The 12,192-nt window shown below is 45.3% G+C and overlaps 1 long non-coding RNA gene across 1 annotated transcript; it reads left to right on the forward strand.

The window, feature by feature from the left end:
- Nucleotides 1-316: 316 nt before the first annotated feature.
- On the forward strand, nucleotides 317-4,520 carry LOC131491772 (uncharacterized). The gene is made up of 2 exons (XR_009251634.1): nucleotides 317-956; nucleotides 1,058-4,520. It is a non-coding gene; the product is annotated as an uncharacterized LOC131491772 (long non-coding RNA).
- The last annotated feature ends 7,672 nt before the right edge of the window (nucleotides 4,521-12,192 follow it).

A 12,192-nucleotide genomic window follows, 5' to 3' on the forward strand; every position in this document is an offset into this window, starting at 1 on the left:
GGAAAGAAGGAAGAAAGGGAGGAAGGAAAAGAAAGAAAGGGAGTAAGAGAGGGAGAAAGAAAGGAAGGAAGGAAAGAGAAAGAAACAGAGAGAGGAAGGAAGGAAGCAAGGAAGGAAGGAAGGAAGGAAGGGAAGAAGAGAAGGAAGGGAGAAGGGGGGAGGAAGGAAGAAGGAAGAAAAAGAAAGGGAGAGAAATCCCTTTTTTTCTTTTTTTTTTTGAGAATTCCCTTTTTCTTTTTTTTTTTAATTTTAATGTTTATTTATTTTTGAGAGAGAGAGAGACAGAGCATGAGCAGGGGAGGGGCAGAGAGAGAGAGAGAGGAAGACACAGAATCCAAGCAGGCTCCAGGCTTTGAGCTGTCAGCACAGAGCCCGACATGGGGTTCGAACCCACAAACTGTGAGATCATGACCTGTGCCGAAGTCAGGATCTCAACTGAATGAGCTACCCAGGTGCCCTGAGAATTCCCTTTTTCATGGCAGGTCTTTATGTTAGTAACAAATTGTGCTGAAGGCTTGGGGAGTTGGAGAGAGTTTACTTTGTACAAACCCAACATGCTCAAATTGAATATTAGACATCCCTGTTCTTGGAAATCATTTTGGCTCCTCTGTAATGGCACCTTTTTCTTGGCACTTCATCCTATTTAGCACCCTGGCATCCAGCCACATCACTGATTTTCTTTCCCTTCTCATCTCCGTACTCACATTCTCTCCTTGGTATACTCTAAGTTTTGTCTTGTTTTGTTTAAGGTATTCAGCTGAGCAAAGGGCAGAAGGGTCACCATCACAAGTCCTGAGAATTTCTTTAATGGGACCCACTCTCCTCAGGTTTTGAAAAGCATCTATCTCAAGGGAATAGCTCTCTCTCGAGGATGACTGCCATCTACATGTCTATCCCCCAGACCGAGCTTCAGGGAGAGGGGGAACCACAGGTCCGGCTGTGACAGCTAGCTCCTGGTATGCGAGGGGCTCAATAGATATATGTGGGAGGAATAGATGGAATTATTCAGACTCCCTCCCCATCCTTGAAGCTCACCTTCCTTTCTCTCTCTTTTCAGGGAATGGTTATGACAAAGCATTAGAGGGCCCAGAAACTTCTAATGGGATCAGTTGTGGAAAAGACAAAGCTGGGGGAATAGACAAAGCCCTGGCCAGGGCACTTGTGGCAAAAGTTGTATTCTTCAAGAAGAGAAAGGTTAGGAGTTCTTGGTGGACTTCATATTGCTGTGGATGTGAACCCAGGAGGGAGGAGGCAGAGATAACACCAAGGTTCCATACCCTGGTCCCCTGATGGGTCTGGGCACAGCCGGGAAGGGCACTCAGCCAGCCCCCGTGGCAGTGGCTGCACCTGGAGATCTTATCTGGGCTGGCTGATGTGTGGTACTGAGTCATGGAACCTGCGGCCTAGGAAACAGTTCTAGTGTTGAAATGGGCCCAGGGGAGGGGGTGGAGTGGGTGTCTCTAGTTTGCCACCAGCACAGACATCATCACCACTCACACTTCCTGTCATCCCTGGGTCACATTCATGGTCACCACTCATCTCCGACCCTGTCACTCATTTGTCACCCTCACCATCATCCCTGCATCACAACCACTGGCCCTTTCTTAACCATGGTGTCACTTGACCCAGTTCCCATCACTGTGTTACCTTCCTCAGCATGCCACCATCCCTGTCCCAGCCCCATGCCCAAGGCTGTCATTATCTGAGCCTGCCCTGTCTTCTTTATCAACTACCTCTACCCCAACCCTGTCACTGGCTAGTTCCACTCCCACCTTGATGTCACCACCTGTCCCTGTCATCCTCATCACCTTGGTCACCATACCCCTCACCCCCTGTCCCAGTCTCCATCATCTTTAAGTCCTCTGGACTGTCATCAGCTTCCACCATCCCCTCTGTTGATTCACCAGCACTGCCCATCTCTGCTTCCCCCCTCACTATCATCAACATCCTCCTTATCTCCAGCCACTCATATAGGTCTCCAAATGGGCTTTTCCCTGTGGTGTAGACGTCCTCCACATGTGTGCACCTCAGAGCCTGTACTCCTGCCTTTCCAGCCTCTGGCCTCCACTGGGCTTCCTTACCTGGAGTTGCCACATTCTTTGCCTTCACACTCTGCCCTGGCACTCTGCTTCCTTTCACCCCTATGTTAGCTGGACTCTGGGGCTAGGCACTTATTCCCAGGCTTTTGAAAGAGTACTCGGTGGAGGCCTTGCCAGGAAGCCCTGAATCCTCTCTACCTGCACCTATGACGTTCGGGCAGTGCTTCCATCCAGCCTGGATCTAAAATCTCCATTTATTAAATTGACTAACATTTCCCTTTTTAGAATTCCTTGAAGTCCCCTCAGACTATTACCTCTCCCTTATGATACACTTTCACGGCCCCCAGTACTTTGACATGTAATACTTATGATCCACTACTTATTCATATAGTCATGTGTTTCAGACCATCTTGCCCACCAGACAGGACACTCTGGGAAGGCAGTAACTGTGTTTATCTCGGCCACTGCCAGGTCTCCAGAGCCTGGCACAGTGCCTGGCTTCTTGTAGGGGCTCAGTGAATGTCAAGTGAATAAATACTACTTATTGAGCACTTAATAGTGCCAGACACTGTGGTGAGTGCTGTACACCTATTAACTTGGTTATTCCTTGTCATATTATGGTATCCCTTTTTATTTTATTTACTTTTGAGCATTGCAAGGGCTTTTTAGCTGATTTGGCACAAGTGCTTTTGACAAAGTTCACGAACAGAAGCACATTTCCAATTACTCATCAGAAAGTGAGGACACTTAAGAGAAAGCCAGTTACTCATAGAACAAGGAAAAACACTTTCTTGTAATTAGGGCAAAGAGAATTACAGCTTGTAATGTCACCTCTTGATTTCATCTTTATTATCTCTGAGGGAAGTAGAAGAAGCTGGGGGCTAGGATTGGGGGTGAGAGGGATACCTGAAGAAGATCCGTTCTCATCTCTGGAAAGCAAAAATTAGATCCTCACCTTACACCATAAAACTGATGGTTTTAAGAGATAAATATATAAAGGGTTAAAATAAAGCTGCAGACTTCAAGCTGTATTACAAAGCTGTAATCATCAAGACAGTATGGTACTGGCACAAAAACAGACACTCAGATCAATGGAACAGAATAGAGAACCCACAAATGGACCCACAAACGTTTGGCCAACTAATCTTTGACAAAGCAGGAAAGAATATCCAATGGAATAAAGACAGTCTGTTCAGCAAGTGGTGCTGGGAAAACTGGACAGCGACATGCAGAAGAATGAACCTGGACCACTTTCTTACACCATACACAAAAATAAAATCAAAATGGATGAAAGACCTCAATGTAAGACAGGAAGCCATCAAAATCCTCAAGAAGAAGGCAGGCAAAAACCTCTTTGATCTTGGCCGCAGCAACTTCTTACTCAATATGTCTTCAGAGGCAAGGGAAGCAAAAGTAAAAATGAACTACTGGGACATCATTAAAATAAAAAGCTTCTGCACAGGGAAGGAAACAATCAGCAAAACTAAAAGGCAACTGACAGGATGGGAGAAGATATTTGCAAACGACATATCAGATAAAGAGTTAGTATCCAAAATCTATAAAGAACTTATCAAACTCAACACCCAAAAACCAAATAATCCAAGTGAAGAAATGGGCAAAAGACATGAATAGGCACTTCTCCAAAGAAGACATCCAGATAGCCAACTGACACATGAAAAAATGCTCAACATCACTTATCATCAGGGAAATACAAATCAAAACCACAATGAGATATCACCTCACACCTGTCAGAATGGCTAACATTAACAACTCAGGTAACAATAGATGTTGGCGAGGATGTGGAGAGAGAGGCTCTCTTTTGCAGTGCTGGTGGGAATGCAAACTGGTGCAGCCACTCTGGAAAAGAGTGTAGAGTTTCCTCAAAAAATTAAAAATAGAACTACTCTATGACCCAGCAATTGCATTACTAGGAATTTATCCAAGGGATTCAGGTATGCTGGTTCGAAGGGGCACATGCACCCCAATGTTTATAGCAGCTATCAACAATAGCCAAAGTCTGGAAAGAGGCCAAATGTCCATTGATGGATGAATGGATAAAGAAGATGTGGTATATACACACACACACACACACACACACACACACACACACTATGGAGTATTACTTGGCAATCAAAAAGAATGAAATCTTGCCATTTGCAACTACATGCATGGAACTAGAGGTTATTATGCTAAGTGAAATTAGTCAGAGAAAGACAAATATCATGTGACTTCACTCATATGAGGACTTCAAGATACAAAACAGATGAACATAAGGGAAGGGAAGGAAAAATAATATATAAATAGGGAGGGGGACGAAACATAAGAGACTTTTAACTATGCAGAATAAACAGGGTTACTGGAGGGGGTTATGGGCTAAATGGGTAAGGGGCATTACGGAATCTACTCCTGAAATCATTGTTGCACTATATGCTAACTTGGATATAAATTAAAAAATAATAATAATAAATAAATAAAAATAAAGCTGGATGTTTCTTATATTCTTTGTTCCAGTTATTTTATTCCTGGGAATTTAATTGGAGATGTAGACCAAGGCTTTGTCCAAATATCTTCATTGCAATGTTATTTATACCACTGAAACATTAAAATACAAATACATATTTATGCATGAAAAAAATGAAATATAAAACTTCAAAGTTGAAGACAAACTGAGTACCCAACGATAGAAGACAGATGAAATAAAGTGTGGTTTGTCTCTTAGCTACTGAAATCATGATTCTGAAGAGCTCATTTTTCTATAATCATGGCATTAGGTGAAAAGGGCATTATACCAACAGGCTTATATAGAACTGTTTTCAATTACGTCAACAGAGTACTTAGATCGAAGAGTGAAAAGGAGCAAAAGGGTTAATAGGTGTTGTGTTGTTTCTGAATTGTGAGCAATTTGCTTTTATTTTTTGTAGTTTTCACATATCTTTGATAGGCATTATTGCTTTGATAATAAAACCTATGCATTTGTAAAGACAACAACAACAAAGAGGCAAGAATAATGTTTTATGTGAAAGTGCACATACTTTATAACCCTCTATTACTTTTTTTAAGTTTATTTATTTAGAGAAGGGGGGTGCACATGTGAGCAGGGGAGGGGCAGAGAGAGAGAGAGAGAGAGAGAGAGAGAATCCCAAGCAGGCTCCATGCCCAGCACAGAGCCCCCTCAATCCCACAAACAGATCAGGACCTGAGTCGAAATCGAGAGTTGGATACTTAACTGACTGAGCCACCCAGGCACCCAACCCTGTATTACTTTTTGATTTACTAGATTGTCAATCCTATGAAGCCAGGTCTTGTCTGTTTCTTAGCCCCAGGCCTGAAGGAAAGAATGATTGGCAAAGCGTGATGGAGTTAATGAAATATATATATATATATTTTTCTTTTTCTTTTCTTTTTTTTTTTTGTCACATCTCTCACTAACTGTCATTTCAATTCTTCAGAGTAATCCCTCCTTACACAGAAAGAGTGTTTTGGGGGCTGCCTTGATCTGCAAAATCATAAACCTGACACATGTGAAGGCACATTGAAGAAGTGATGTGAATTTGAGAAATTCTTATCAGAAATATGAAAATAAGACCTGATTATGCCCTAAGTCTGTTCCTCCTCCTTTGTTCCCCTTTGTTCAGACAGGGCCACTGCCCTAGCGAAATCCAGAGTCACCCACACCTCTTGCTCCTGCATTCCCATCGTCAATCACTCCTCAGCATCCTCGCTGAAGCTCACACTCCTTTTCCATCCCTAATGTTGCTCTCTTTGTTCCAGCCACCATATCTCCTGCCTTCATCAAGCAGCTGCCTCCTAACCAATTTCTCTGCTCCACTCTTGCTCTTCCCACCCAAATTCATGCCTTCTGAGCTAAGCTTTCTAATACACTAATATAGCCTGCCATTCCCCTGTTTACAGCCCTTCAGTGGCCCCCGCATCACTCTCAAGAGCAAGCACAAGATGGTTCAGGATCTCAGGCCAACCACTATCATCACTGCACTCCCACCCTATCCAGCCACACAGAATTTTGCTGTTGGCAGTACCTAGGCTCTCTCTGGACCTTTGCCTGGGTTGTCTCTTCTAAGGGCGGGGCGGGGGAAGGGGAGTGCGGTGGGGGGGGTGTGCTATCCTTTCTGCCTCACACTTCTTTTAATTGGCTAACTCCTTCTCACCTCTCAGTTGTTAGATGTCCCTTCCTCCAGGAAGGCGTCCTTGATGCCACCTCTTCTCAACTCCCACAGGCTTCTGTGCTTATTATTTCTCATATCTGCATTGTACCTTCTTATTTTACTCACCAGCTTCTGTATGTGGCATGTAAGCCATCCAGCTCTGGGACTGTGACTTTTTCTCCATGGCACATCAAGGCATCTCACACTTGGTAGGGTTTCCATGGCTGTTGATGAATGAATGAAAGAATGAATGGGTAACAAATAAATCAAGTACTCTACTAGGAACTGGTTAATATTTCAGATATGCTCTGAAGTAGAAAATCAGAAAAAGATGTCCTAAGAGGACCCATACATTCTCCAAAGGAATTTAAATTGTCTTATGATCTAAGAAATAATGTGAATCTGATAGTCTAGAATTCGGGGGTGAATCTGGAGTTGAGAACAATGGTGTGGGGGGAGGGACAGTGGGAATGGCACACCTCATCTAGGGGAAGTATTTTATTACCAACATTGTTTAGAATTACTGCTGATGGGAATGAGAAGACTTTTAGTTTTCTGACTACTTTAGTCTACTGACTTTTAGTCAGTATTATTGTTTTTAAATTCTCTGCTGCTGATGCACCCTTATCGCTTGTCCCCAGGGAGCACTGCTTCCACGGGTCCCCATTTAGTATGCCACTGGTAAGAAACCCTGATTACTAGGTGAGCCTGTCCTCTTTCCTCCCCTTAGCACTGAGCTGGGGGTGATTTCAGAGGTGTCCAACCTCCAAAACTCTGCTGGGCAAGTTTGTCCTCTACCAGAGGTGGGCCCCACCTGTGACTCCTCTGACACTCCCAGATTCCTCACTGGGGCCCTCTGGGTTTGCAGCAAGGAGACAGGGATAGGAGACTATGCATAGGGTCCAGCCCCTGCTCAAGTCCTGTCCCTGACTAACACCCCTGAGGCCTTGGGCTGACTCTTGGGGCCCACACCCTCAATTCCCTGTTGAGTTTCACTTTGCCCATTCATAAAACTGGGGCATTTGGTGACCTGGGTCCTGGGGTCCTTCATGGAACTTCCTAAGCTGAGGAAGGGATGTCAGCCATGGGTATGATGGGAAGTTGCCCCCTCAGGCTCCCTCTTTCTCTTTCTTTCTCTGACCTGAGACATTCCACCAGAGGGGACTCACTGGGTTGGGTGTGTCAGCCAGCTGGACAGCAGGCAAGTCTGGACAGGTGGACAGTGGAGCTTGGGCTCCAGGATAGGGTGTGTGCATGTGTTGTGTAGAGCGTGTAGATGAGGTATATCCCAGGCAAAGGTCAAGGATGGGAGAGGTGGCTCCAGCAGGCCGGCTGCCCTCACTCAGTGACGGCCTTCAGGAACTGCAGAGACAGAAGCTGGGTTGGGCTAGGCTCCTGGCTCTGCCATGGGGCTGGGGAGGGGCTGGGGGGTGGAGAACAGCTCTTTGGTGAGTTCACTTCTAGGGTGGGAGCCAAGGTCCATTTCTGGGAAGGAAAGGAGGTATCATGAAAGCAGGTGGGATTCAGGTTAGACTGTAGGAGGGGCAAGTGATGGTGGATCAGGGAGCATGAGGTGCCTCCTTATTTGGGCTCCTTCCCAGGAGGGAGGGGAAGAGCTGTACCACTTAGCTCCTCCACTAGAGTGAGGACTCTCTTGTTAGGAGGCAAAGCAGATGGACAGGATGAGCTGGGGAACAAGGTAGCATGTAGCCTTCAGCCAGGGTTGGGGCAATTCATAGCTCAAGAGGAAGCCCTGGGACATCTAAGGCTTGGGTCAGACACCTGCCAGCCCTGGATCTCAGTTGTTCCTCAGTGAAATGGGGAGAATCTCCTTGGGGGTTGCCTATCAAAGACAAAGTGTCCCCTAACCTGGTCACTGAAGACCAGGGAGTCTCTGTTATAAGTTACTTCTGAAGTTCTGGAAGGTAAGAGAAAACTCAGCTCAAATTTGGGCTGAGTGGGGGTACAGATAGGGGAGGCTGGACCTTTTGGGGGCAGAGTGGTGCATTAGCATGCAAGTAGCCAGATCAGACATGCTCATCAGAAAGCTCTCAGGACAAGTAGGGAACATTCTTACCCTTCCTTCCCAGACATTCTGAGTCCCTGGATTAAGACCTCTTATCCCCAACTTCCCTAATCTTGTCTCTTCCCCAGTGTCCCTCTGCAAGGCTCCTCAGCTCCTCCTCTTTCATTCCACGAATATTTGTTGAGTGTCTTCTATTGGCCAGGCATTTTCTAAGCCCCAGGGATTCAGAGGTGAACAAGACTGTTGGTCCACATGCTCATTCCCTCTCTCCCTACCCAGAGGGAAAACAGGCTTGAAAATAAGTGAGGTAGCTTAGCCTTCACTGGCCATGAAAGAGAGAAGCTCACATGGCTGCAGGGACCCACAGGAGGCCCCACATCAAGCCTGGGAAAGGTCAGGGCAGAGTAATGGATCCCTGAGTTTAGAAGGGCCTGTTGGCGTTTGCCAGGGAGGCTGTGGGCAGAGGTTCTGGAGCCACCCCCACAGGTTCACAAGAGCCAACTGTTACATTTTCAGGAATTTTGCAAACTGTTTACTACACACAGCCATTATTAAAAATTAAATCAGGGAGGCCTGGGTGGCTCAGTCAGTTAAGTGTCCAACTCTTTGTTTCAGCTCAGGTCATGATCTCACGGTTTGTGGGTTTGAGCCCTAGGTCGGGCTCTGCGCTGGCTGGTGGCATGGAGACAGCTTGGGATTCTCTCTCTCCCCACCCCCCCTGCCTCTCCCTCACTTGCGCTGTCTCTGTCTCCCTCAAAATAAATAAACAAAGCTTTAAAAATTAAATTATATAAATGTATAATTATGCGAAATTTTTAAGTGTTTATTTATTTTTGAGAGAGAGAGAGCACGAGTGGGAGAGGAGCAGAGAGAGAGGGAGACACTAAACCTGAAGCAGCCTCCAGGCTCTGAGCTGTCAGCACAGAACCCCACGCAGGGCTCAAACTCACGAAGCGAACTGGGAGATCATGACCTGAGCCAAAGTCAGACGCTTAACTGACTGAGCCACTCAGGCGATCTGTAATTATGTAAATTTTTAAAAACAAAGGTAATAAACTCATCACGTTCTAATTGTTACTGCATTTTACTATTGTGCATACTCTTGAAGTTATTTATATCAATTGTATCTTTTATTTTAAAAAAATGTTTATTTACTTTTGAGGGAGGGAGGGAGAGAGAGAGAGAGAGAGAGAGAGAGAGAGAGAGAGAGAGAGGACAATCAAGAGAGGGGCAGAGAGAGGGAGATAGAGAATCCCAAGCAGGGATCTTTCAACTCAGGTCATGATCTCACAGTTCGTGGGCTCGAGCTCCATGTCAGGCTCTGCACTGTCAGCAGAGCTTGCTTGGAATTCTCTCTCTCCCTCTTTCTCTGCCCCTCCCATGTGCACATGCTCTCTCTCTCTCAAAATAAATTAAAAAAAAAACTTAAAAAAAAAGAAAAAGCTTGTCATGTCTGTAGCCACTACATTGTGAATAACACAAAACCTTGAGGAAACATTCTTCCAATGTTTGAAAACTATCATTCAATTCAGCAAAAAAGATCACTTACATCATTGGCAAATAAGTAAAGTTTCAACACATGTTTTTGTTCTTTTACTTTTGTCTTACCCTTTAATATAAATAAAAATATCAACCAACATTTATGTTAGAACTATACTCATTAGTCAATGATGTGAAGACTTTTTTTGAATCAGATAGTAATCAAGCATTTGTGGTCAGATTTCGTCAAATACTGGATGAACTGCAACTGAGTAAACTACAGATATTAGAGTGGGCAAAAATTAAAGAAAGTATTACATAAAGTAATTGGCATTGTAGAATTTACCATAAAGGTCACTGTATACTTTAGTGTTATTTGTAAATTGTGTTATTTTACAGCTTTATACCAATAGCATTTATAATAAACTTCTGTATGTATATAGATGCACACATTTTTTCCCGGAGAGCCAGCTGTTAAGCATTTATCAGCACATCACAGGACAGAAAGTTCTGGGAAGAGAGGACCCAGGGGAGTCCAGGTGCTCAAGGCAAAGTGAGAGGGGAGATGGCGAGGCTGGTGGATGTGAGGGGCCTTTTGAGCAGGGCTAGGGAACCACACACCATCCCAAAGGCCATGGGAGCCATGCAAGGGTTTTGAGTACAGGACAGGCCCCTTCAGATTTGTGTTTAGATCATGTTGACAGCTGCGTGAAGACTCCATTGTTAGAGACAGATGATAAGGTGCTGAATTTGTGGAGGGAGAGAGAATAATAGGAGCAAACTCTTAGCACTTAGTATAGGCCAGGCCCTCTCCTAAGCATTTGTTGTGTGTTATTAACTCATTTAATAAGTTGCAACAACTTCATGCGGTAGACACTAGTGTCTCCTTTTTACAGATGAGATGACTAGGGAATAGAGTGATGAAATAACTAGCAAGCAGCAGAGCTGGGATTTGAACCCAGGAATCTGGCTTCAGAGGCCATACTCTCAACCACTATACTTCACATTTTCAGACTAGGAAGATAGTGAGGCCTAGAGTGAGGTTTCTGAATCTTGATGCACACACAAAGTTGACCAGATGTTTACAGACACGCCTGGGATATATTAGGAGCTCGATGAGAGTCTTCAGACCAACAGGATTTGAGTTAGTCATAATAGATTATGAGGAGCCAGGGGAGGTAAGCTTTACCAGCTTCCTCCCTTTGCTGGGTGATACACTCACCCAGAGGTGAGAAACTTCCAGTTCTCTGTTTGTGGACTGCCCTACATCCTCAGAGAGCTCCCATTCTCAAGGACAGACCCCTGAGCAGGAATACCCAGGTGGGAGAGGGCAACAGGGGACAGGGATTGCCTGGGCCCAGAGTGCAGCTCTTGGCTCAAGCGTATGCAAGCTAAGAGTGAGACCTGTGAATTATCACTGATAGGGAGGGCTTCCATGGACAGAGCATAGGTAGAGGCCTTGGGTTTAGACAGGGGAGAGGAGAGAGGATAGGTCCTGCTACCACCCTGGTTTTCCCCACAGGGCATCTGTATTTAATAGTAGAAGTTTGACTGTAGCCCTTGAGGCACAGTGACAGGCGGCTCAGCTGCAGACACATATATTTAAAAAAGTATTTATGGAGAGCCTGGGTGGTTCAGTCGGTTAAGCATCTGATTCTTGACTTTGGCTCAAGTCACGATCTCACGGTTCGTGAGTTTGAGCCCCGTGTCAGGCTCTGTGCTGCTGCTGGTGTGGAGCCTGTTTAGGATTCTCTCTCTTTCTGCCCTTCCCCTGCTCTCTCTCCTTTTATCTCAAAATAAATAAATTAAAAAAATTATATATATATGTATGTATATATAATTATATATATATATATATGTATATATATGTGTGTGTGTCTGTGTGTGTGTGTAATTGAAATTTGAAAGGAGTAGAGGTGTTTCTGTGGAAGTGGAGGACTGAGGGTTGCTGGAGGCTGGTGGCAGGCCAGGCCTCACATCGGGTGTTGGTTCCCTGAAGCCACATCTGTCAGCTTAGGGCTTCCCATCCTGCTGGCTCAGCAGGTTCCACAGGTTGGCAGGTGACTCACCCCCTCACCCTCATATGACCCTGGTCCAGGAAGGGGCAGGGGGCCTATAGAGTAGAACACCTACCTGTGTGTTCCTCTATGTAGGGTATATGCTGTGTTACATGCTTGAGTCTGAGATGTGTGCCCATGTCTGATTGTACATACAGGCCAGTAGGTCCCTGAACACAAACAGCCCATGTGGGTTGTGCAAAGTTGTAGGCCATAGGTGTGGAGGGTGGGTGCAGTAAGAGGCAGGAGTGATGGGTGAACACATAGCTCTTCCCAGAACACATGTGCATGGGTGCAGGTGTCTCCCTGAAAGAAGAATGCAGCTTCAGAACCTGGTGAGCCATCAGAGGAAGCCTGGGTGGGTGGCAGGTGAGAAGGGTTCTCTGATGACAGCTTATCCTCCCCAAGGAGGGCTTGGCTAGACCAGC

Source organism: Neofelis nebulosa, chromosome 12 (genome assembly GCF_028018385.1).
Source record: "Neofelis nebulosa isolate mNeoNeb1 chromosome 12, mNeoNeb1.pri, whole genome shotgun sequence".
Lineage (NCBI taxonomy): Eukaryota > Metazoa > Chordata > Mammalia > Carnivora > Felidae > Neofelis > Neofelis nebulosa.